Source organism: Mobula birostris, chromosome 2, assembly GCF_030028105.1.
Source record: "Mobula birostris isolate sMobBir1 chromosome 2, sMobBir1.hap1, whole genome shotgun sequence".
Taxonomy (NCBI): domain Eukaryota; kingdom Metazoa; phylum Chordata; class Chondrichthyes; order Myliobatiformes; family Myliobatidae; genus Mobula; species Mobula birostris.
The window spans coordinates 78,260,624-78,287,038 of NC_092371.1; the positions used below are offsets into that span (position 1 = coordinate 78,260,624).

A 26,415-nucleotide genomic window follows, 5' to 3' on the forward strand; every position below is an offset into this window, starting at 1 on the left:
TGTGGTCTTATCTTGTTTCCCATCAGAGTTAAGGGTGGTACTGCTCCTGCACCCTCATCCCACTGCCCAGGCATCTGAACAACTCCGTCTCCTACCCCTTTTCCAACACTCAACCACTGGCTGCCATGTCCTTCGCTGCCAGATCCAAATTCCTGCAACTTCCAACCTAACACCTCTCCATGTCCCTTTTTTAAACATTCTTTATGACCCTTTGAGCAAACTGTCGATTAGCCCGCCAAGTCCGTCCTTCATTGGCTCTGTGTCAAATCTTGTTTGGTATCTGCTGGTGAGATGTATTTTCAATATTTTCCCACATTAAAATCCGCACATTGGCTTTGTTAGACCACAAGAGCATAGAACATAGGAGCAGAATTAGGCCATTTGGCTCATTGAGTCCACTCCGCCATTCAATCGTGGCTGATTTATTATCCCTCTCAACTCCATACTCCTGCCTTCTCCCTGTAACCTTCGATGCCCCTACTAATTAAGAACCTATTAACCTCCACTTTAAATATACCCAATGAACTGGACTCCAGAGCCATGTGTGGCAATGAATTCCACCCACTCACAGGCCGAAAAAGCCTGTTACTACGTTGTATTTCTCCCGCAAGTCAGTCAGTCAATCTGGGGAGTTTGATTGGGAGGAAGTTCTTTAGCCAGAAGGTGGTGAATCTGTGGAATTCATTGCCACAGACGGTTGTGGTGGCCAAGTCATTGGGTATATTTAAAGCCGAGGTTGATAGTTTCCTGGTTAGTCCGGGCGTCAAAGGTTATGAGGAGAAGGCAGGAGAATGGGGTTGAGAGGGACAATAAATCAGCCCTGATAGAATGGCGAAGCATACTCGATGGGCCAAATGACATAATTCTGCTTCTACGTGTTATGGTCTTTTGGACTTTTGAGATATGGGGAAAATGAGAGAATGAAGATGAAGTGGAAGCTTGGCATGATCTGGATGAATGCTGGAGAAGGGTCAGAGAACCAAATGACAGACACAAAAGAGACAGCAGATGTTGGAAGTCTGGATCAACACACAAAATGCAGCAGCTCAGAGGGTCAGAGAGCATCCAAAAGATGGAGGGGAGGGGTGGTGATAGAGCTTGTGGGTGATAGGTAGGTCCAGGTGAGGGCTGGGTGTGAGTAGGAATGATGTAAGAATTCCCTACAGTACTCTGCAAAAGTCTTAGACAGATACATATATACCTGTTTGGCCAAGACTTTTGCACAGTACTGTATTTGTCAACATGGAGTGGAGAGCCGGTTTGGAAATCTGGCCAGAGCAAAGGACGTTGGGAATGCGCCGCAGGAGTGTTGTGGGATACCGGGGTTCCCAACCTGGAGTCCACAGACCCCTCGGTTAATGGTATGGGTTCCAGGCATTAAAAAAAGTTGGGAACTCGCCCTAACCGTTTCTTTCCTTCAGGCACCCGCCTCCCTGTGACACTTTTAGGCTGCCATCCTTGGAAAGGTCAGGCTCTTCATTTGTGACATTAAGCCTCACCCGCCTACAAATCAGCTGTTCGCACTCCTCGGAAGGATGAATGTAACATGGACGTTTCCAGCGGGTATGCTGTTGGCCACGGGGGGATTATTTGCATATTCTCACATTACCACGTCCAACTGACTCAATCAGGAAGCTGAATGCATTGTCTACGGAGCAGCGCACCATGACCTGTTGGTCTCGGCTTTCTGGCAACGTCTTTGTACATATACTGACACACGCAGCGTTTCAGCCTACTGGGTCTTCTGGAATATGTTTTATTGTTCGCTCACTTATTAGTAGTAATATTACTTTATGTGTAGTGTGTGAGTTATCCGTACTGTGTTGTGCACCTTGGTCCGGAGGAACATTGTTCCATTTGGCCGTATACACCTATACGGTTAAATGACAATAAACTTGAACCAGAACTTGTCTATACCAATCCTAAGGCAGCAATCCCATCGAACCCATTCTTTCACCCCCCCCAACCCCCATTATTTCCCAGGATCCCTACATCTTACTCTCCCTCTCTCTCAGAAGCCCATTAACTCCAGTTACTAACAACAGCTGAAGGAATTCAGTGAGTCAGGCAACATCTGTGGAGGGAAATAGACAATCACTGTTGAGTCAACCCCCTTCATCTGGACTTGAAACATTGACTGTCCATTCCCTTCCACAGATGCTGCCTGACCCACTGAGCTCTTCCAGATGCGCATTTTTCTTGCTCCAGATTCCAGCATCTGCAGTCTCTTGTGCCTCCATTTTGTTTGTAGAAACATGAATACAAGATGTCAAAGGATAATACGAAGTTCAAAGTAAATTTATTATTGAAGTACATATATGCCACCATATACAACCTTGAGATTCGTTTTCTTGTGGGCAGTCACAGAAAATACGAAGAATTGCGATAGAATCAATGAAAGATTGCACATAGCAAGACAAACTGCCAATGTGCAAAACACAACAAACTGTGCCATTACAGAAACAAAAAAAAGTAATAATAATAATAGATATAATAATACAGGATAAATAAACAAGAACAATAGATATAGCCATTCTAAACACACATAACATACAAAAATCATTACGTGAAAAACACCAAAAATGTGCTGAATTAAAAGAGGAAATTGAAAGACTATGGAACATGAACTAGATATACATTGTCCCAATAGTAATATCTACAACTGGCATCATCCTAAAGTCACTACACGATAGAATTAAACAATTAGGTCTACACAGTAATATTTATGTAAACCTTCAGAAAGCTGCAGTACTAAACACCACCAGAACAGTCCGAAAGTTCCTAGCAATTGATAAATTAGTGTGGTTCGCTCTGCCTGTACCTCAGGTTTTACCAGCTTGAGCTGAGAAAAAGTAAAAATAAATAGGCAATAAATATTGAGAACATGAGATGATGAGTTAAGCTCAGAAAACAAGCCCTTAAGTTATTAAGTCAATGCCAGTCACTAGGCACCCATTCACATCACTGTTACACTAATCCTATTTCATTTTCCCCACATTACCATCACTCCTCCCGATACTGTCCCACTCACCTACACACTAGGGGCAATTTGCATGGCCATCTTACCTACCAACCTGCATGTCTTTGGAAAATGGAAGGAATCCAGACCACCTGGGGGAAATCCCACACCGTCATGGGAAGATTTTGCAAACTCCACACAGACGGTCGTGGAGATGGGGATTGAACGCAGGTTGCTGGAGGTGCGAGGCAGCGGGCCCTCAGAGAGGGCAGCCAGGACAGCTGCTACCTGCCAGCTCCAGCAGGGTTCAATACCTGGGTGGAGTTCGCAAGCACTCCGCCTGCCCACGTGGGTTTCCCATGGATGTTCCTGGTGACAGGCACAGACTCGATGGGCTGAAGGGCCCATTCCCATGCTGTATGACCATATGCAAAATGGGAGACTAGAGGTAGGTTAACTGGCCTCTGTAAATTGCCCTTGCTAAGTTGATGAAAGTTGATGGGAAAGCACAGTAGCGTAGTGGTTAGCACAATGCCTTACCGTGCAGGTGACTCGGGTTCAGTTCCCAGCACTACCTGTGAGGAGTTTGTATGTTCTCCCCATGACCGTGTGTAATTGTTCCATGAATTGCTCCAGGAATAAACTGGGGGCTCAACAGGCTGGAAGGACATGTTCTGCGCTGTATCTCAATCAATCGATAAACAAACAAATGGCATTATCACATTGCTGGGATTGCGTTGAGTACAGGTTTCTAGGGACACAAGAGACTGCATATGCTGGGATCCTGATCAAAAATATGATGGGCCAAAGGGTCTGTTTCTGTGATGTGTGACACTCAGCAAAATGTGAGACTAGGTGTACGACCGTAAGGACATAGGAGCAGAATTAGGCCACCACATTAGGCCTCTGTAAATTGCCCTATGAGTGTAGGTGAATGATAGAAACTGAGGGAGTAAGAAAGTGGGTGAAGGGGAAAGGACTACAAGCTGGAAGGTGGTGGGTGAACCAGGCTTCCCTCACACTGGTTTCGCTGATCAACTGCTGGCTTGAACTCCTGTCCCTTCCCCCACCTTCTTATTCTGGCTTCTTCCCCATTTCTTTCCAGTCCTGATGAAGGGTTTCAGCCCAAAATGTCAACTCTTTATTTGTCTCCACAGATGCTGCCTGACCTGCTGAGTTCCTCCAGCATTTTATGTGAGATTTTTAAAAAATTATAGTCGGGTTTCTGCAGAGCACTATGCAGTAAACCCCCCACCTTGTCCCCTGCCCGACCCGAGTGAGCTGGGAACAGACCTCGGCCTAGCTTAAACTCCAGACACCACCAGAAAAATCACACAGTGCAAAAGAATGCTGCCACTTCAGCCCAGATAACCCTTGGTATCAGCACCACCAGCAACAGACCTGGCATCACAGGGCTCGAGGCTTATCCAAACTGCAGAAGGGCAGAGGCTCCAAAGTGGCGGGAGCCTTTACTCACTTCAAGCGGACGACCTCCCCCTCACACACTACCACACCTCATCGAAGCATCGGTGACAAAAATACAAAAATTTAAAATAAAGGGGAAATTGAAAATTCTCTGGGCTGAAGAACTGCCTCACAGCCAATGCTTGGGCACGTTTATAGTTTTTCCTTCCCTACCAGCGACCACCAACACCTCTGACCCCCTGACGGCTGAAGCCGAGGATGCAACGGGGGGTGGGGGGGACAATAGATGAGAGTGAGGGCAGGGGTGGTGAACGGGAGGCAGGGGGAAGCTTACTTCTCACACACACACACACACACACACACACCCCCACCGGGCAGACACTCTCCACCATGCTCGGTCACTGGGAGCCCTGCTCTGTCAGGGTGGGAGCAGCAGAGAAATCCATTCCTCGTTAAGCTTTCCTGCGCACTTCACAACCCCTTTCCATCCATCAAATGATTAGAATATAGAGAGAGATTTAATTAGGATCCACAATACAGCAGTACGTATAAGCACACCTCATGCACAAATATTCCAGAACTCCATTGTTATAATTTATGAATGCAGCTAATACTGCTAGATCTATGTAATGTTTTTCTCCAGATAAAGCATCTCCACGCTGAAGGAGATATATCTCCCTCAGGTGCCACAGACTTACCTTGCTCCAGTTGGGTCCCCAAAAGACAGATCTTAAAATGTCAAGATATTCCTCTGGATTGCTGGAGGACTAGGAAGAGGTGACCAGCTTCTCATCTCCTGGTTTCATTCCTCAAAGCAGTCTTATTCCCAGCTCTCCTCCTTCCTCCCCTACATATGTTGAGCATGTGTTCAAACTCCCACATCTGTGAGCCATTGGGAACCAAGCAGCAGACTCCTCTTCCCCCCCCCTCAAAAAAAAAATCTCCTTTCTTGTTTTCCCCTCCTCCTCTTTCCCTTTAAAAATCAGAGGCTTGGCCCATGCTGAGCAGATGGAGTCCAGATGGAATTCTGTGTGTAGCTGGAGTGACCAGTTTCATATGGCCCCGTCTGCCTCGTCACAAATACATTTCATTTCAAGCCTCCTTCACAGTGACGTCACTAAAGACATGCCCCCTTCCATAAAGCCTTGGCCAATCAGTCCTGGAGTCTAGACGTTGATTCCTTTAACATATTAACCTCATTTTCAGATGGATTCATTCCTTGTGGCTGTCTGCAAAACTGCCTCGGCGATACGCACAGAACAAATGAATGAACTGCTGAAGTAATTCCAAATCAGTTTCCTCTTTTCCTCAGCATTATTTTAAAACTGTAGGCTGCTCAGTCTCGCTGACTGGTGTAAGACAGGGCTCCTGGTTTCTGCAAGTACTCTGTGGGGTCCGGAGGATTTTAATTTCTCATTTCGGACAAGGTGGGATTAGTTCAAAGTAAATTTATTATCAAAGTACATATATGACCCTGAGGTTCATTTTCATGTGGGCATTCACGGTGTATTCAAAGAAACACAACAGAATCAACAAAAAACTACACACAAAGACAGACAACCAATGTGCAAAAAGTGACAAATTGTGCAAATATAAAAAGAAAAAGTAATAATTAAATGAGTTATAAGGAAAGAACGAATAGGTTAGGACTTTATTCCTTGGAGCGTAGAAGATCGAGAGGAGATCTAACAGAGGAACAGTATACAAAATTCTGAGGGGTAGAGATAGGGTAAATGCAAACAAGCTTTCTCCACTGAGGTTGGGTGGGATGACAACTAAAAGTCAATGGTGAAAGGTGAGATTTTTAAGCAGAGCATGAGGGGAAACTTCTTCACTCAGAGGTCATGAGAGTGTGGAATGAGCTGCCAGAACAAGTGGTGCATGAGAGCTTGATTTCAAGGTTTAAGAGAAGTTTGGATAGGTACATGGATGGTAAGAGTACGGAGGGTTATGGTTCTGGTGTAGGTCGAAGTGAGTAGCAGAAGCTTAAATGGTTTGGCACGGACTAGATGGGCCAAAGGGCCTGTTTCTGTGTTGTACTTTTCTATGACTCTAAGTAATACACTGAGAAAGTGAGTCCATAGATCGTGGAATCACTTCAGTGTTAAAGTGAGTGATGTTATCCACCCTGGTTCAGGAGCCTGATGGTTGAAGGTTAATAACTGTTCCTAAACCTGGTGGTGTGGCACCTCAGGTGCCCATACCTTCTGCCTGATGGTGGTAATGAGATAAAAGCATGGCCTGTATGGTGGGAGTTCTTGATAATGGATGCTGCTTTCCTGTGACAACATTTTGTGTAAATGTGCTCAGTGGATGGTGGGGGGGGGGAGGGGGCTGGTAATATGGGAAAAGTGCACACAGTACTGTAGGGCACAGGGGACAAAAAAAGAGCACTGGACTCACAGGATACCCCTGCTCCTCCAATAGGAATGTAGGAAAGCACACACAAAATGCTGGAGCAATCAGCAGGTCTCAGGCAGCATCCATGGAAATGAACGCAAGGTTTGAACCTTCTAACTCCCTATCCAGTCCAAAGTGGAACCAAGAAAATCTAACAGAATTTCCTGACGAAGGGTCTCGGCCTGAAACGTCAACTGCATCTCTTCCTAGAGATGCTGCCTGGCCTGCTGCGTTCACCAGCAACTTTTATGTGTGTTGCTTGAATTTCCAGCATCTGCAGAATTCCTGTTGTTTACGTTTTTAGAAATCATCAGAGCCTCCCGCTCTTGAGGCCTGCTAAATGCCTCAGGCATCAACCTATACTGCGCTCATAATGTAGCAAAGACTTCTCCCACAGAATTTCACACGAAGATCGACACTAAGCTGGTACGGGTCAGGTGCAGAAAAAATCCGCATGGATATTACCGACTGTGGGGTGCTTGAGTTACAAAGAGATTGAATAGGCTACGTCTATTTCCCCTGGTGCGTAGGAAGCTGAGGGGTGACTTCATGGAGTTACGTCAAATCCTGAAGGGCATACATAAAGTGAATGGTCTTTTTCCCAGGCTAAGGGAATCTAAAATTAGAGGGCTTAGATTTAAATCCAGGTGGGTTAATTAGTCATTGTAAATTGTCCCATGATTAGGTTCGAGTTAAATCGGGGTTGTCGGGGGTCGCTGGGTGGCATGGTTCGGAGGACCAGAAGGGCCTATTCTGCGGTGTATCGCTAAATAAAATAAATCCTTCCCTCTCACTTTAAATCTAAGAGGGCAGCATGGTAGCAGAGCAGTTAGCTTAACTCTTTACATCACCAGCGATCAGGGTTCAATTCCCACTGTTGCCTGTAAGGGATTTGTACATTCTCCCCGTGGCCACCTGGGTTACCTCTGGGTGCACTGGTTTCCTCCCACAGTCCAAAGACGTACACCTTAGGGTTAATTTGTGGGCATGTTATGTTGGCTTCAGAGGAATGACAACACTTGAGGGCTGTTTGCAGCACATCCTTGGACTGCGCTGGTCCTTGACAGGCAAGTGACACATTTCACAGCAAAGTTGGTGAGTCTGTGGAATGAGCAGGTAGAAATGGGGACAATTGTATTTTAAAAAAAAATTTAGACAGGTATATGGAAAGGAAAGGGGTGGAGCAGAGGTTCCCAACCTTTTTGATGCCATGGACCCCAGGTTGGGTACCGATGGTGCAGAAGGATTTAGGCCAAACACAGGCAAATAGGACTAATTCAGGTCAACAACTCAGGCTTACCATGGACAAGTTGGGCTGAAGGGCCTGTTTTAGTGCTCTATAACTCTACAAATCTGTGGTTAGTACTGGTAATGGTGACCAGAAAACCCCTGAATTTCTATCTTACCGGTTCTGCATAGGAGATCTGTCCTCATTACCCCATCTGGGCTTTCATGTGACCCAGACCTAGAGCAATGTAACTGAGTCCGAACTGCCCTCTGATTCAGTCCCAGTTCAATGGCAAATAGAGACAAGCCTTACCAATGACATCCACGTCTTTTGAATGAACATATTTTCAAAATAGCCAGCCCGGCCCTCTACCCTGAAGAGCCCATGCACTGGATCACTGTGGAACAGCACCTCCACACTTAGAACACAAAACATATAACGATAGAGCACAGTACAGGCCCTTCTGCCCACAATGCTGTGCCAGCCCTTTAACCTACTCCAAGATCAATCTAACCCTTCCCTCCCACATCACCCTTCATTTTCCCTTTATGGTCCATCACCTGCTCCCATGGCTTCGTGATCCTGATCAGGGGGTTAAGCAGGTCTAGTCTTTAGAACAGACTAACAGACTTATTCTGGTGAACTGTTGTAAATATTTTGACTTTGACTTTCATGTCGACCTTGTTCCCTACTTACCCCACAGATCCCCTTTTCAAATTCCTTTCTCTCATCTTAAATCTATGCCTATTGTTCATGACGTGAGAGGAAGAATTTGACTATTAACCAATTTGATGGATGGCAAGGTGGAGATATGTCTCTACCAAAGGAAGTGTAAGACCCTCCTGCCTGCCACTAGCCTGCAGGTCACTCTTGGGCAAGGTGTACCACCTGTTTAATCCCACCCCCACCCCTGCTGATCAAGGTCGTGTGAAGCCATGGGAGCAGGTGGTGGATGGTTGTACGAGCAGCTGGTGTATATCACAAGTCCTGGTTATGCAACCACTGACGCCAGACAGACAATCTCTAAAGAGTATTGATAATGGCTGGGGTCACCCATCTTGTAAAGACACTGCTCAGAAGGCGGCAATGGTAAACCACTTCCGTAGAAAATTTGCCAAGAACAATCTTGATCATGGAAAGGCCACAATCGACCACGTCATAAAACATGGCACGTAACATATGAATAAATCAATCTATGTTTCTCATAATTTTTCTTGCTCCGACACATACTCCCTGCCACTTCACTCCAAGGAAAACAAGCCCATCCTACCCCATCTTTCTCCATAACCAAAATCCCCCATTCTAGGCAACACCCAAATGAATCTCCTCTGCACTCTCTCCAACACAGCCAAGGATCAACTTTATTCACCATACACAATTACATGTACAGTGGTTTCTGGTTAATTGGGACTTATTGCAACCAGTACATTTTGGCCCAATTAAACGCTGCCCTAATTCGCTGAAGTTTCATGGAAGTTTCATTACTGCCTTCATAGAATGCTTTTGATGATTACATCCTGCAAATATTCATTTGCATTGTCACATTCAAAATGATTGTCAATACCTTCAAACTCTTCGTAGTGCTAACCTGTTGAAGTAGTGAAATGGTTTCATTTTCACTTCTGGCCGATCCTGGCATCTCCAAGTCTGAAATCTTGAAACCGCAGAGAGCAAAGCGGTTCTGAATTGACTTTCTCGCCCACTATCAGTGCCAAAATCACTGCTTTTTGAATACAAGCACCGCAATATCGGGGGTAAGGAGATATCAGAGGTAAGTTTTTTTAACGCAGAGAGTGGTGAGTGCGTGGAATGGACTGCTGGCAACGGTGGTGGAGGTGGATACGATAGGGTCTTTTAAGACACTCCTGGACAGGTATATGAAGCTCAGAAAAATAGAGGGCTATGGGTAACCCTAGGTAATTTCTCAGGTAAGGACATGTTCAGCACAGCTTTGTGGGTCAAAGGGCCTGTATTGAGCTGTAGGTTTTCTATGTTTCTAATTCTGTATTTATAATACTACTTTATAAGTGCACCCTCAGTTTTTTTTAAAGTTACAACATGACACACAATTCTTGCATTCTATCTCCCAGCTTATGAAAGTAGGTGCATCAGATCCCTTCTTTACCAACATGCCCACCTGCATTGCCACTTCCTGGGAACCATGGACTTGTACACTCGAGACTCTCTATTCATCAACATTCCTTAGCATTTACTAACGCAGGCCATTCTACTTATCAAATTTCCTCCAGGGGAACTAGAACCTTGTCATGGCTTCAAAGCTTGCATGCCTCAATGACCTGTTGAGCTACATATGTTGGCTGGGGTCAGGACTTTATGCTTTGGCTCGTGGTAGGGTTACCCATGCCAAACAGGTCAAAGAGTAGATGCCAGTAGTCCACTGGTCCTCCAGCTGCAGGGGTCCAGCTCAGAGCTAAACCCTGACTGGTAAAACAAAATTGCTACGAAGCAGCAATGAAGAATCTTTCTACACCTGAGTGCGATGGTATTCCTGAGTCTCCATCCAAGAAACGTGCGACTCACAGTAGTGAAAACCGAGAGGAAGCTGCTGTGGCGATGAAGGAAGCCAGAGGACCTTCATTGCTGGCCTAAACATCAGCGGTGTAACAGGCAGGAATTAAGTGTGTAGGTAAGCCCATCGAGCCCTTCAATCATTGCTGATTTCGTCTCTTCATGATACTCTTCATCAGAAAGGGTCTTAGCCCAAAACATCAACTGTTTATTCCCTTCCATAGATGTTGCCTGATCTTTTTGAGTTCTTGCAGCATTTATTTCATTTTATTTAGAGATACAGCATGGGAGAGGCCCTAGCCTAATCACAGGACAACTTACAATGGCCAATTAACTTTCTAACTGTCTCGTCTTTGGACTGTGGGAGGAATCCTTTCTGTGCGTGTGTTGCTGAAGATTACCAGCATCTGCAGGAAGGGCCTGTTACTGGGCTGTATCTCTGAATAAAACAAATTAAATCTTGAGATGTTCTTCCCCCGCCCCACTCCAACATCTGATTGTCTCATTGTGTGGGGGTTTCCTTTAAACAAGTTCAATGGTGTTTCTTTGTTTTGTGGCTGTCTGCAAGAAAGCGAATCTCGAGCAAGTACATTTACTTATTTTATTTAGATACTTCAGGCAACAGGCCTTTCTGGCCCTTTAAGCCACGGCACCCAGCAATTCCCGCCGATTTAATCCTAGCCTAACCACGGGACAATTTAAAATGAACAATTAACCTACCAACCAGTACACCTAGGACTATGGAAGGAAACCAGAGCACCCGGAGGAAACCCACGCGGTCACAGGGAGAACGTACAGACCCCTGACAGTCAGCAACAGGAAATGACCCTGGGTCGGCTGTACTGTAAAGCATTGTGCTAACCACTACATTACCGTGCAGTCCCAAGAATGCATACTTTGACAATAAATGTACTTTGAAACTTTGAGATGTATGCAAAATAGCAATAAAGTTAATTTGCATTTCTATTGCATTTATCTCATCAGTAAATGAGCCTCAGGAGTGGAAGCAATCAGAATAGGGGAAGGGGTGGAGCGATGAATAGTTAAAGCAGGATACATGCATGACAGAGGTGGACGAGGGTGAAAGGGACCCAGATGAAAAGAAGGATTTGTGCTTGGCGTCCATCAGTTTAACATTCACACTGCGTCACTTAAAAGGCTGGCGAACAGAAGATGATGTTAAATAGATCTGGATCTGCCATAAACTTTGCCCAGATATCGTCATGCCCCTTTTGAACTCCAATCATTTTACCATGGACAGCACTTCACTTTAAGAGCACCTCTGCTGTATCTTTGCGTGCCCTGAATTACCAAGTCAATGACTCAGTGGCGGTCGCACAAAGACTGCTCTCAGCGACATTGCAGCACTCTCCTTCCAAGATCAACATTCCCGACCATGCCCCTCTTGAGCTGGACTGGTGCTGTGCATCCGGGCCATTCACTTCTGTTATCTTTTTTTTTAATAAGAGTACAGAGAGTTCTTCCCCACTGATCTCCCTCTTAAAGATTTCAATAAAAATTGCATTGATTGGATATAAAAATGATTATTTATAAATGTTGCCAATCTCGTTCTGATTCTTCTCAAGAAAATCATAGAATTAGGGAAACATATGACAGAGAGAAAGGAGAGCTATAATTCACCACGTCCATTCTGATCATCAGTCTGCTCCTCGCTTAATGGTAGGGGTTCATAGCATAAAATAGGTTGAGAACCCCTGGTCTACGTTAATGCCTTTTGGTATTGGGTTATTATTGTCACATATACCAAGATACAGTGAAAAGCTTGTTTTGCATACTATTTCTACAGATCAGATCATTATACAGTGCATTGAGCTAGAATAAGTTAAAATAATAGAATGTGGAACAAAGCTACAGAGAAAGTGCAGTGCAGGTAAACAATGTGTAAAGTCATAGCAAGGTGGATTATGGCTTCAAGAGTCCATCTTATCGTGCTAGGCGTGCTAGCGTACGCTTAGCAATGCCAGCAATCAGGGCTCCATTCCTGCTACTGTCTGTACAGAGCTTGTAAGATCTCCCCATGGCCACGTGGGTTTCCTCCAGATGCTCCGGTTTCTAAAGAGGTACAGTACAAGGTAGAGCGAGTAAGTTGCAGACGCGCTATATCGGCGCCAGAAGCAGGCAACACTTGCGGGCCGCCCCCAGCACATCCTCAGGCTGCGTTGGTCGTCAAAGCATGCAGCACAATTCACTGTATGATATACGTGTGACAAATAATATTTACCCTTTCGAACACTGTGCGAAGAACCTACTCCTCAGATCCTCTTTAAATTTATGCCCCCTCACCTTTAACCTGTGCCCTCTAGTTCCTACACACCTCAGCTTTAAACGACTGTTCCCCCTGATCTGTGTCCCATTGGTTCAGAACCTCCCACTTGTAGACATAAACGCTAAATGTTGGCTTCACATTGCAAGCTTCAGAAGCTATTTATTTATTTTATTTAAAGATCGAGCACAGAACAGGGCCTTGTGGCCCAACGAGCCACACCGCCCAGTAACCCAGCTAGTTAACCCCAGCCCGATCACGGGACAATTTACAATGACCAATTAACCTAGCAACCAGTATGTCTTTGGAATGTGGAAGGAAAGCAGAGTACCCAGAAGAAACACACACGTTCACTGGGAGGGCGTACAATCTCTTTACAAACAGTGGCGAAATTGAACTCTGAAATTTGATGCCCTGAACTGTAACTCTAACAGTCGCTCTAACCTCTGTTACGTTGGGAGTCCCCCCAATCTCATGGTCAGAGCATGTATCACATGTGGACTAAAAAGGGCACATTTACATCCCCTTTGAATGTTCAAGCACTCATTCCACTTGCCACAGGAGGGCAACGTAGATTCCTGGCACTGTGCTCCCCAATTCATCTTCTCTACACTGGTTACCGAGACAGAGTGATGCAAGTTCAAACCCCATCAGGGAAAAGTTGCCAAACAAACACGATAAACTTAAAAGATTAGCTTTATTTGTCACATGTACATCGAAATACACAATGAAATGTGTCCTTTGCATCAATGACCAACACAGTCCGAGGGTGTGCTGGTGGCAGCCCACAAGTTTGTCACCATGCTTCCAGCACCAACGTGGCGTGCCCTCAACTTGTACCCCTCACCTGTACATCTTTGGAATGTGGGAGGAACCCGGAGAATCCGGGGGAAACTCATGTGGCCACAGGAAGAACGTACACAAGAAAGCCTGCAGATGCTGAAAATCCAAAGCAACACACACTAAATGCTGGAGGAACTCAGGAGGTCAGGCAGCATCTATGGAAATGAATAGACAATTGACACATTGGGCCGAGACCCTTCTTCAGGAATGAGATGGAAGGGGGAAGATGCCAGAATAAAACGGAGGATAGAACGTACAGACTCCTTACAGATAGCAGTGGGATTGATTGATCTTAGAGTAGGTTATAAGGCTGGCACAACGTTGTGGGCCGAAGATCATATACTGTTGCTGCAATGTTCTATGTTCTACCTGGAAAAGCTGAGACCTTGATAATTCTACCCGGCATATGCCTCAAACTGGTACAGTGAAGTGGCACCAGGGTACATTTTCATTCTACCTTGATTATCAAGATGAACATCAGCAAGAGCCTGCTCTGATCCAACCACACTGACGTCACAGTCAAAAAAACCTCAACAAGGCCAATTCTTCCTCAGAAGGCTAAAGAAATTTGGCACATTCCATAGTTCCTTACCAATTTTTAAATGATTCACAACAGCTTGGTATGGCAAAACGGATTAGATAGGCCAAAGTGCCTGTTGCTGTGCTGTAGTGTTCTGACTCTTCTTTTTAATATACATTTCTTACTGTAATTTATAGTTTTTTTATGTCTTGCTCTGTACCGCTGCTGCAAAACAACAAATTTCACAACGTATGCCAGTGATAATAAACCTGATTCTGGGATGTCTGTAGATGGGTGTTTGATGGCTAGTACTGAAGTGATGGGTTGAAGGGCCTGTTTCCACACTTTAAGCGTTCGACCTGATTAAACAGAACTGCCAACGTGGCCTAGTAAGACGATTATCGACAGAATTTGATACAGTAGCACAAAGAATATCTTGTTGATGAAGAGGTCTGGCCAAAGGATTTAGGAAAAAAAGAATTGAATCCAAATAAAAGTTTGCAAAAATTAACTGTTACTAATGATGATAATCACCAGTCTTCCCTGAATTTCTTCACTTTACTGCTGTTCAGTTTTTAAGTCTGAATCTCCAATAATCGGAAGAATAAGGCATTAGTTGATTTCTTTCCCAGCCCTCCAGTTTCAAATTCCATCAAAATCCCTTGTTCTGCGAGAGAGAGATTTATTGTCAGGCTGTTCTTGTTTCCCCTCGACGCCCCCACCCCCCTCACACCACCCATGACCCACCCCGTTCTTTCACTCTTGGACAGTGTGGTCTGTTGATGATGAATCCAACTCTGGGAGAACAAATGGCTGGCGAGCACAGGAAGAGGGGAAGACACGGAGCTTTTCGGTATTCCAATAAGTTCACTCTCGGCTCCACAAAGTCTGGCTTCTCCGGCACTGCTGGGAGTCATTAGTGCTCTAGCAGCACTGACCCTCCCCCCGCTGCCTCACAGTCTGGCTCGGCTCCTGGCCGCCGCTTCCCACTCTCCCATTCTCCCAGAGCTTCCTTCAGGCCGAGCCGAGCTGATCACACCGCTCCCGTGACGCGTGGGGACATCAAAGGCAGCAGGCACAGCCGATCGGAACCACCGCCTTTGAAGCACTCCCGGCTCGCTGCACTTCCATTATTGTAGGGACTCACCCCTTCTCGGCCAATGAGAAGAGCAAAAAAACATGCTCGTTCCTCGGTACTACTAGCATCGTGCAGGAGGTAAAGTCCCAAACCACCTGGTTCAGAAACAGTCATCAAGCTCCGGGGCCAGTGTGGATAACTTCACTCACTGACCTGATTCCACAATCTGTAAACTCACTCTCAAGGCCTCTTAAAATCAGTATTATTTACAGTTTACTATACATCTTCTGCAAATTTTTATTTATTGTAGTTTAACAAATTCTGTTGTATTTCATTATTTTCCTATAAACGCCTGCAAGAAAATTAATCTCACGGTAGTATGTGGTGACATAAGACATAGGGGCAGTATTAGGCCACTTGGCCCATCAAGTCTGCTCCACCATTCCATCATGGCAAACTTACATTGAGATGTATGTACTTTGATAATGGCTCCTTTAGTTTGTTATAGTCGGGGGTGGCAATGGGGAAAAGCTCCCACTACCCATTAAATGTTCCCAATGCCATGTACCTCAAATAGCCTCTGACAACTAAGTCCAGCTCCTAACCTTCATGTGTGGCTTAGCTACTAAGCTTGACAGAACTGTTTCTACTGACAGGAGAAGGCGGCTTCTGGCGCCTTAAAACCAGTTGCTCCGTGCAGATGGGGCTCGTCAGCCGTGGTTGGCAGCTCATCTAGACGAAGGAAAACTCTGATCTCAAACCTCTGCTGCCTTGCGGCTACACCCCCTCATGGGGAAGGCTTCGGGAGTAAACCGAGGGAAAAATCTGGAGCCAGCGTCCTGAGGGCAGTCCCACATTGAGTTCAGCACTGACCAGCAACTCCTGCTGTGCTCATCAGCTGCGTGGAGAGGGGGAGCTTGCTACATGGGCAACAGTTTGCTCTCCATATTGTGCTGCCCAAACTTGCGTATCTAGGCAGACTGGACAACACCCATGGTTGACCTCATCGACATTGGCCTTAGTCACTTTAATAATAAATCTACTCTGAACTTTGAGTGCCACTAGAATCACTAAGATGTAGAACAGTTCAGCGCAAGAACACATTTTTCAGCTGACCATATCTGTGCCTGCACGCGATTCCCTTCCCTCCTCTTCACCTGCCCATCTAATAGCCCCTTAAATGCCACGGAGTCTGTGCGTGCAGGTGATGCAAGGGCTGGCCAGTCAACGTGCCCAGAGTTCGAACCTGGAATTCGGGGTCCTGTCATCAGCGAGTCGGGGGGGTGGGGGTCGATACCAAAGAATGAAGCCCAAAGGTTGATTGGCAGTCCACAAGTCAAAGCCCAACGGCCCAAGACTGGAGGCTGGAGGGCTGCCCCGGAGCTGGAGGGCTGCCCCGGAGGCTGGCCGGCTGCCCGTGGCTGGGGGCGGGTGGGAGGGAGTGAGGAAAGGGGCGTGTTTTGCTGTTGCTGATGTTTTGTTGCCTGTGTTGCTCTGCCGAACACTGTGTTGACGCCGGATTCCATGCGGTGCTTGTGGGCTGTCCCCAGCAGGTTGTATTTTACTTCATGTTTCGATCTACGTGTGACAAACAAATCTGGCTCTGAATCACAGTATCTGCTGGCAGCCCATTCCAAGCATCTAACACTTTCTATGTAATAAACTTGCCCCACACATCTCCCTTAAACTATCCCCTCTTGCATTAAATGCAAGTCCTCGAGTGTTTGACATTCCTGCGAGTACAGACCTGTTAGATCAAACTGCCTGTCTCTAAAGATTGCATAGGTCTGAGATGCAGGGGTACCTGGGCATTCCAGTGCATGACCCTCTTGGTAGGGTCACACAAAGCTAACAGGTCAAAGGGTAGAGGACAGACTAAGAGCGGTCCACCGGTTCTCCAGATTCGGCTAACAGCCCTGACTGGTAAAACAAAACGGTTAAAGAAATAGTAATGAAGAACATTTCTACACCTGTGTGTGAAGGTACTCTCGAGTCTCCACCCTGGACCGACAGTAGTGAAAACTGTGAGGAGGCTACTAGTGTGATGAAGGAAGCCCAGAACACCACCTTCGTTGCTGGGCATGTACAGATTCTGCCTACCGTGCTGAGTTCCTCAGCACATTGCGCGTGTTACTCTGGATTTCCAGCAGCCGCAGATTTTATTATTGTTTATTTCTGGGGGATATTGAACAGGGTGGTCTTGTCCCAAGTTTACTCTTTTTATTTTGAGATGCAGCACTAGAACAATCCCTTCCGGCCGAACGATCCCACGTTGCATAATTACCCCATGTGACCAATCAGCCTACTAACCCCGACGTCGTTGGACTGAGGGAGGAAAGCGGAGCACCTGGATGCTCATGGGGAAAAAGGTGGGGGAGCTGAACATGGGTTGTTGGCACTGTAACAGGGTCATGCTGACCAGCACGCTACCAAACCAGGTGTACCTGGAGTACCATGTAAAGTACTGATCTGAAACAGGTGGTAAATATGCTGTAAGTAGAGATGAGTTATTAGGCTAATACCCAGAATGTGCTAGTTACCATACAAGGCTGGAACAGACTAGCTTGGAGCTGCTTACAATTGTGAGGGGTGACATGCAAGATACTGAGAGTTCTGACAGGCCAATTAACTTAAGGCAAGAGGTGACAGAAAACAGAGTTACGAGTCCCTGGAAGTCCTCCCCAAAGGAGCTGAAGTAGAGGCTTTGATAAGCAAAGGAGTGAAAACTTATAAAGGTCATTGGCAATGCACGACTGAGGTTAGACGGTTATTGCAGGAGGCAGCAGGCTTGAGCACTGGGTAGACCACTTCTAATTCATAGGTTGTACATACCGTACACCACACACACACACACACAGACACATTTGTGCACACACACACGCACATGCACGCATGTACTGAACATATTCAATGTACTCATGTTTGTAACACACACACGCAGAGGCATACAGACCAGCGCACACACATTCATGTACACATACACACTTGCATGCGCACACAGACACACTCTCAAGAGCGTGCTCACACCACAATGATGGCTTGCTGAATCCAGTGCTTTTTGGAATGAGCCCAGCAGCCAGTTCTCACCCTACCCCATCTGAGATCAAATGATCTTCCATGAGCACTCGGTAGCATCTTAAACAATGCACTGTGCTCCACTCTGTATTCCAGGATGGGGAATGACATCGTACAGACTGAGGGGAGATGAGTCACTGAGCACTTGACACACTGTACAACAAAACCCATTTCCTTTTCTTTTCCTGGCTGCCTTTCCAACTCTGTCTTTACCTCAGCAGTGTAAACAACTGTCAGGGCTGCAGCAGATTCCAAAGGTGCAGCATTTGGAAAATGGTCTAGGTTTTCCCAACAGCACCAACGGCTTTCACACCTGTTTCTGCAGATGTCGTAGCTGCAGAATTGAGCGTCACCAGCTGGCCCATCCCGACCGCTTCTGCAGCCTCTGCCCTTTCTGTCACCAAAAGACAAGGTTCAATTTGGCCGCCTCAAATATCCAAGTGCAGGCCTCGAGCTGTCTCTCCCCCTCAAGCGTCAATAGATACACAGAGAGAACTCACTGGCTCCAAATCTCAGGACTTCTTTCCCCACCCCCTCCGCCCTGAGGGGTGTTTCATTACAATAAAAACATTAACAGTTTTGTTTGAAATACTATAGGTCTGATGAATGTACAGTAGGTTACCTCTGCCTTTGGGATCTGGATTTGAATTGAAATGCAATCAAACAGATTATATCTACACCCCCACCATCACTCCCTCCCTCTCTCTGTATATATATCCGAATCCCCATCTCCCCCCCATCATATTCTCTCCTTCTCTCCCTTCCCCTCCTCCCACCTTTTTTCCATCCTTCCCTCTCCCTCCTTCTCCAGCTCCCTTCTCTTCCCTCTCCCTCCTTCTCCCTCCCCTTTTCTTCCCAATCTCCCCTTCCCACTCTCTCTCCATCTCCCTCTCCCTTCTTACTCCCACTCCTCCATCCATCTCACTCTATTTATGCCTCTTGTCATCTTGTACCCCCTTATCAAGTCATCCTCCTTTGTCCCAAAGAGAAAAGCCCTAGCTTGCTCAACTTTTCCTCATAAAACACTCTCTCTAATCCAGGCAGCATCCTGGTAAATCTCCTCTGCATCCTCTCTCAAGCTTTCAAATCCTTCCTATAATGAGGGGATCAGAACTCAACACAATACCCCAAGTGTGGTTAACTAGAGTTCTATAGAGCTGCAAGATAAATCTTGCAGCTCTTGAATTCAATCCCCTGACTAATGAATGCCAACACAGTATACGTCTTCTTAACCACCCCATCAAGTTGCACAGCAATTTCCAGAGATCTCTGGACGTGGACCCCAAGATCTCCCTCTGTCTCCACACTGCTATAATTAGCTCTTTTAGGCCATACATTGCAGATTATATCTACCCACTGTGTTTAAGAAAGTACTCAAAAACACTTATGAGGCTTCAGGGAAACTGAGAGGGGCAGGCTTGATTGGATAAGGTTTGCAGATCCAACTCAGGCATGATGGACTGAATCACCCCCTTCAATGCTGGGCATGAAACCACACAGAATGGGACAACACAGCTGGTAGTGCTGCTGCCTCATGGCTCTGGCGGCCTAGGTTCAATTCTGACCTTGGGTACTGTCTCTGTGGAGTCTGCACGCTCACCCTGTGAGTGCGTGCTCTAGTTTTCTGGCAAACTGCAAAAACATGCAGATCAGTAGGATGCTAGGCCAGTGTAAATTGCCCCTAGTATGTTGGTGGAGGTTAAAATCTGTGTAGATGGGATTGTTGAAGGGGCTAATTTTATTTTTTAATGATAATAATAACTATTTATATAGCACCTTTCATACATTAAGATGCAGGCTCAAAGTGCTTTACACAGATTGTAAAGATAAATCAATATAGTCATAAAAATGAGACAAAATTAAAAATCCTAAGTAACAACAAACATTGCATAGACTAAATGTAATTGAATATATCGAATTATATAAATATAATCAACAACAACAGGCATTAAGTAATCCTATAAGTAGGCCAAATTTAAAAAGGTTTTTTTGAAGTGTTTTGAAACGTTCCACAATACGAGCCTGACCTATCTCAGTCAGTAGAGTATTCCAGATTTTTGGTGCTAAGAGCAAAAGGCCGCTTCACCAGTTCTTATAGGCTTGGCTCTAGGAACACTAAGCAAACCATAACTAAACCAGCCATGATGGGATGGAGAAGCAAACTCGATGGGCCAAATGGCCAAATTCTGCTCTTATGTCTTATGGTCTTTTTGTCAAGTTCTGGAGGAAGATACTGATTAGTCGTACACTACACAAGTTTCTGTGCAGTCGGGTCGCAAGTTGTTGTCTCTGGCCGGCTGCAGACGAGAGCGAATCAAAGATTACTATCAGGGATGTAAGGGGATAGACATTCCAAAATATACAGAGGAGCTGGATTATTCAGAGCCTTATATACATTTAATAGTATTTTAAAATTGATCCTAAAGGAAACAGGCAGCCAGTGTAATGATGCCAACACCGGAGAAATGTGCTCAGGTTTTCTTTTTTATTTAATTCTTCATTCTTTATAATTGTTGAATGTTGTTTTTTGTTGTGTCACACCAACACTCCACAGCAGATTCCTAATATGTGTAAATGTACATGGCAAATAGAGTTGGCCTTGTGAGAAGTAAATGGGATTAGTGTAAATAGGGGTTTGATGGTCAGCATAGACTCAATGGGCCGAAGGGCATGTGTTCATGCTCTCTGAGCTTGCCCCATCTCCGCCAACACACAGAGCCTGGGACAGAATGATCTTGTAATCGGAACCCAGGATCCAGCCTGCGCTGTTCTTTATCACCTCCCTGACACAGAGTGGCTTATTTTATGACAGGGCCTGGCCTGGTTTGTGTCTCCTTGCTGTAGCACCCCCACCATGGACTCAGTGAAAAGGCAGTTGTGAAAGTTCCCAGGATTGAGCCCTCCGTCTCTGCTGGGGGAAGACTGCCACATTTTTAGCAAGCGAGAAAAACCATATGCTTTCTATCAGTATCACTCTCGTTTGCAGCCAGCCAGCCAGACAACTACTACTCACAGACAGACTCCACAGAAACTGCGCATAACGTACCACCAATCAGCATCTCCCTCCAGAGCCCGACAATAAAAACATAAAGCAGAATTAGACCATTTGGCCCATCAAGACAGCCCCGCCATTCAATCATAACTAATTTATTATCCCTGCTCTCTTGCCTTCTCCCTGTAACCTTTGACACCCATTCCTAATCAAGAACCTATCAACCTCTGCTTTAAATACATCCAATGACTTGGCCCCACAGCCGCCTGTGGCAATGAATTCCAGAGACACTCTATCCTCTGGCTAAAGAAATTCCTCATCCCTGTTCTAAATGGACGTTCCTCTATTCTGAGGCCGTGCCCTCTGGCCTTAGCCTACCCCACTATAGGGAACAACCTCTCTACGTTCACTCTAGGCCTTTCAATATTCGAAAAGTTTGAATGAGAAGCCCCCTCACTGCAATAAAAGCGAGTCACTGGGGCTGGGGGTGTGATGGATGAGTGCAATGGAGGGGGTGGAATAGGTGCAGAACAGGCTCATCTCCCTGAGCTGATTGGCCTTCTTGGTTCTGCATGGTAAATTTTCTATACAATCCCTTGCTAGAAGCACAGGAAGATCCCAGCCCATAGCCCTCTAAAACCCTCCTGTTTCTCAAATGCCTGCCACCTGGACTTGTGAACGGCCTACTTGGCCAGGCTCAGGAGCAATACGACCAGGAGATCCCCGAGCGACCGTACTGGGTGACTGAAGAGCTGAAGTGGGGCAGAGCACGAGGAGCAGCCCTTTCAGATTCTCCAGCAGAGGCTGAAAACTCTCACACTCTGCAGTCTTTCCCCCAGGGGCAGGGGAGTCCAAAACCGGATTTAGGATGGGAGGAGAAGGAATTAAAAGGGACCGCAGGTAACTATTTTTCCACGCGGAGGGTGGTGAACTGCCAGATGAACAATCATTTAAGATAGGTACATGGAGGGGGCAGAGCTTGGAGCAACATGGGCTGAACACAGGGAATCTGGCGATAGTGGTTGGGCACAGCATGGACTCATTGGGCCGAACAACCTGGATCTGTGCTGTATTGCTCTATTACACAAGACAGGATACATTACCTTTTCCCTGGCGCAGGTTGGGAAGTCCATAAACAGACACAAGAATCCGATGCATGGTGCTCATCTCGGCAAAACTGACCAGCCAAGATATCCTTGGGGGACTCAGACTGGAAACTTACCACAAATGCGAGAGATTCTGCAGAGCTGGAAATCCAGAAAAGCAACAGCACCCTCAAGATGCTGGAGGGACTCAGCGGGCCAGGGTGCATCTATGGAGGGGAATAAAGAACCGATATTTCAGGCCAAGGCCTTTCATCAGGACCGGAGCGCAGGAGAATGAGGGGGGACTTGATAGAGGTGTACAAGATGGTAAGTGTCCTAATGAAGGGTCTCAGCCCTTTATGGATGCTGCCTGACCTGCTGGGTTCCTCCTGCATTTTGTATGTTACTCTGGAAATTTACCATGAAGAAGGCAGCCATTGGGCCCACTGTATACATTACAGACTGGGTCAAGGGTCCCCTGATGTGTTGATCCCCTTGTCTCCCTCCTTCCATTGCCTAGCACTGTCTCATTGGTTGATGCATGCTGGGAGGAGGCAGACACTCTATGTTAGCCAAGATCACAGAAGCCAAGGGCCGTAGAGTCAAACAGCTTGGGAAAAGGCCCTTCGGCCCATCTCCTCCATGCTGACTTTACTGCCCAACGAGCTAGTCTCATCTGTCCATGTTTAGCTCATCGACCCTGCACCTCCTACCTAAGTACTTAACTAGATGGCTTTTAAATGCTGCTAATATGCCCACCCCAACCATTGTTTCTGGCAGCTCACTCCAAATATTAGATTAGCTTTATTTGTCACATGTACATTGCAACATACAGTGAAATGTGTCACAGTCCGAGGATGTGCTGGGGGCAAGTGTCGCCCTGTTTCAGAGGCCAGCACAGCATGCCCACAACTTACTAGCCCTAACCTGTATGAATGAAATGTGGAAGGAAACTGGAGCACCCAAGGGTCACAGGGAGAAGGTACAAACTCCTGAGAGAAAGTGGCAGGAATTGAAACCTGATCATGATCACTGATATGCTCATGTTCCGCCCACGCTACAGCACAAGTTTCATGTACCAGCCCTTTGTGTGAAGAAGCTGCCCCCGATATCCCTTTTACATCCCTTGCTCTCACCTTAAGCCTCTGTTCCCTTGCTTTTAGCACCCCTCCCTAGGGAGGAAAAGGACTTCATGTTCTATCACCGGTTGAAACCCCTCTTGATCTTATAGACCTCCAATAGGTCACCCCTCATTCGCCTACATAAGTCTTAGTCCCAGAAAACTCTTGCTACAAGTTAGACTCCCCAGGTCTTGGAAACATCCTGGTAAATCTTTTCTGCACAAAGACCAGGGAATGTCTACATCTGCCCTCACTCAGGAAGGCCTTGCAAGCCAAACATGGCTCTGAAAATAACCCTTGCCTGGATTTCATTACTAAAAACAGCAAAGTCGAGCCAAGAACAACCCCAATGATTTATGACATCCAAATTCCCTTGATTTAACTCTTGGCTTGATAAACACTGTCAGCAGCTTGACACTTGGTCTCTCCAGACTAAGCCAGGATGGACTGTACTAATGGCAGGGCTGTACGAGGCTGCCAAGTTGTAGAACGTGGGGCAGGCTGTTCAGCCCACCTTGTCTGTGCCAGCCACCAGGTAGTCAAAGTCAAATAAAACTTATTATCAAAATATGTACCATATTTCAATATGACCTTGAGATTCACTTTCTTGCAGAAATTTACTGGAAAAGGAAGAAATACAACAGAGGTTATGAAAAATCTAACTGACAAATAACCAATGTGCAAAAGAAGACAAACTGTGCAAATAAAAAATAATACTGAGAGCGTGAGTTGTAAAGGGTCCTTGAAAGTGAGTCTGTAGGTTGTAGAATCAGTTCAGAGTTGTAGTGAAGTCATCCACACCAGTTCAGGAGTCCGATGCTGTCAGGGTATGACATCCAAACCCTCTTGATTTTAACTTGTGGCTTGTTAAACACTGTCAGCAGCTTGTCGCTTGGCCTTCCCAGACTAAACCAGGGCAGACTGGTTTCATGACGGGGCACGAGTGGCGCCACCGTAGTGTAGCGGTTAGCGCGACGATATTACCGCTCAGGGTGTCGGGGTTCAGAGTTCAATTCCAACGTCATCTGTAAGGAGTCTGTATGTCCTCCCCGTGGAATGCGTGAGCTTTCTCCGGGTGCTCTGGTTTCCTCCCACAGTCCAAAGACGTACCAATTAGTTCGTTAAATTGGTCATCATAAATTGTCCCGTGATTTGGCTAGGGATAAGTTGGGCTCAAAGAGCCGGAGTATATACAAAATTTCTAAGAAAGTAGAGGCACTGTGGAGCCTTCTTAATGATGGCACTTACATGCTGGTCCCATGACAGATCCTATGATATGATAGTGCCAAGGAATTTAAGGCTATTGACCCTCTCTGCCTCCGATTACCAGTGAGAGTATCTATCCATACTACTGTAACCCCATTTCCTAAAACTCGATCCATATCATTCTATGCTCTTGCATTTCAAGTGCCAATGTAAGTACCTACCTTTACGATCTCAAAAGGGGATGACTATACTCACTCGCCCATCCATTTTGATGTTCCCACAACCAATGATCTCACTTTAAGGACACTTCATCTTGTTATTTCATGTTCTTGTTACTTATTGCTATTTATTTATATTCGCGTTTGTACAATTTGTTGTCTTCTGCACTCTGGTTGATCTTTCACTGATCCTGTGATAGTTACTATTCTATAGATTTGCTGAGTATGCCCGCAGGGAAATGAATCTCAGGGTTGTATATGGTGGCATATATGTACTTTGATAATAAAAATTACTTTGAACTCAACCAGCCTCTGGATAAATCAAAATCTTCCTCTTACCTTAAACGATGACCTCTTTTCATGGTTATCACTCTCAGGAGTTTTACTTTACCTCTTCATTCAACCTCTCCTGACTCTGTGTACCTTCCCTCTCAGCCTCCTCCTCTACAAAGAAAACAAATGCAGCTCCCAATGCAGACTGTCCACACAGCTGAAACTGCAACGACTCACAACTTGGAGATACAAGGGACGGGACTGCAGATGCTGGAATCTAGAGCGACACACAAGATGCTGGAGGAACTCAGCGGGCGTCCAGGTGAAGGTGTCTTGACGTGAACTGCCTGTTTCCTTCCACTGACAGTGCCTGGCCTGCTGTGTTCCTCTAGCACTCTGTGCCATTCAGAACTTGTTCCTTCCACATTTCCATATGTTTTTACATATGGGGTATATGGGGTGTCAGGGAGGGGTAGCACCTCTGGTGGGGGAACATGTTGCGTCCTTTTCAGGGCGGTTAGTCCACTTTTGGTCCCCACCTGGCACTCAGCTCTCACCTGTGGCTCCTTGTAGCTGTTTGCATGCGACAGCGGCCACACCCCGGGCAACGGCTTCGACAAGCTGGCTAAACCAGGTGAGGGTAGCCAACGGGTCTCAAACCCTCGGTGAGATAGGGAGTTGTCTATCCCAGCATGTGAAGACAGACTCCGGCGGATTGAGCGGACGAGACCAATGGAAGGTCCAACAGTCAAGAAGACGGTCTCTGCAAGTGTCATGGAATGTATAGAGCAGGACAAGACACAGAAGTTGTCCTGGTCATCCACTACACCTAGTCCCATCTCCAGCCGTCTCGACTCTGTCTTGCCACTGGATCCAGATGGGAATTGGGAAGAGAGAGTGAGGCTGACGCTGTGCAACTCTCCCTCACTTAAATCCAAATCATGCGCTAGTCTCGACACCATCATAATGGTGTCGAGGTCCTCTTCGACGTCAACGATGGACGAACAACAACAATGTTTTTACAACATGAAAGGACTCACGAAGTCTAGGATTCATGGAACATTCCCATACATCTGCTAATTTTCCCAATAACTCTGTCTCATCAACCCTTCCAGCCAGGAGACAATAAAAAACCATATAACCATATAACAATTACAGCACGGAAACAGGCCATCTCGG

At 46.1% G+C, this 26,415-nt stretch overlaps 1 protein-coding gene across 5 annotated transcripts in view; it reads right to left on the reverse strand.

The window, feature by feature from the left end:
- The window catches only part of LOC140187862 (protein CBFA2T2-like), a 221,545-nt gene that overhangs the window by 163,266 nt on the left and 31,864 nt on the right, over nt 1-26,415 (reverse strand). Inside the window, exon 1 of one of the 5 annotated variants that reach the window (XM_072243674.1) lies at nt 5,083-5,259. The exons of the other annotated variants lie outside the window; for them this stretch is intronic. The gene's annotated coding sequence lies outside the window, so the exon portion shown is untranslated. Of the gene's footprint in view, nt 1-5,082; nt 5,260-26,415 lie in introns of those variants that run through there. 5 annotated transcript variants of the gene reach the window in all.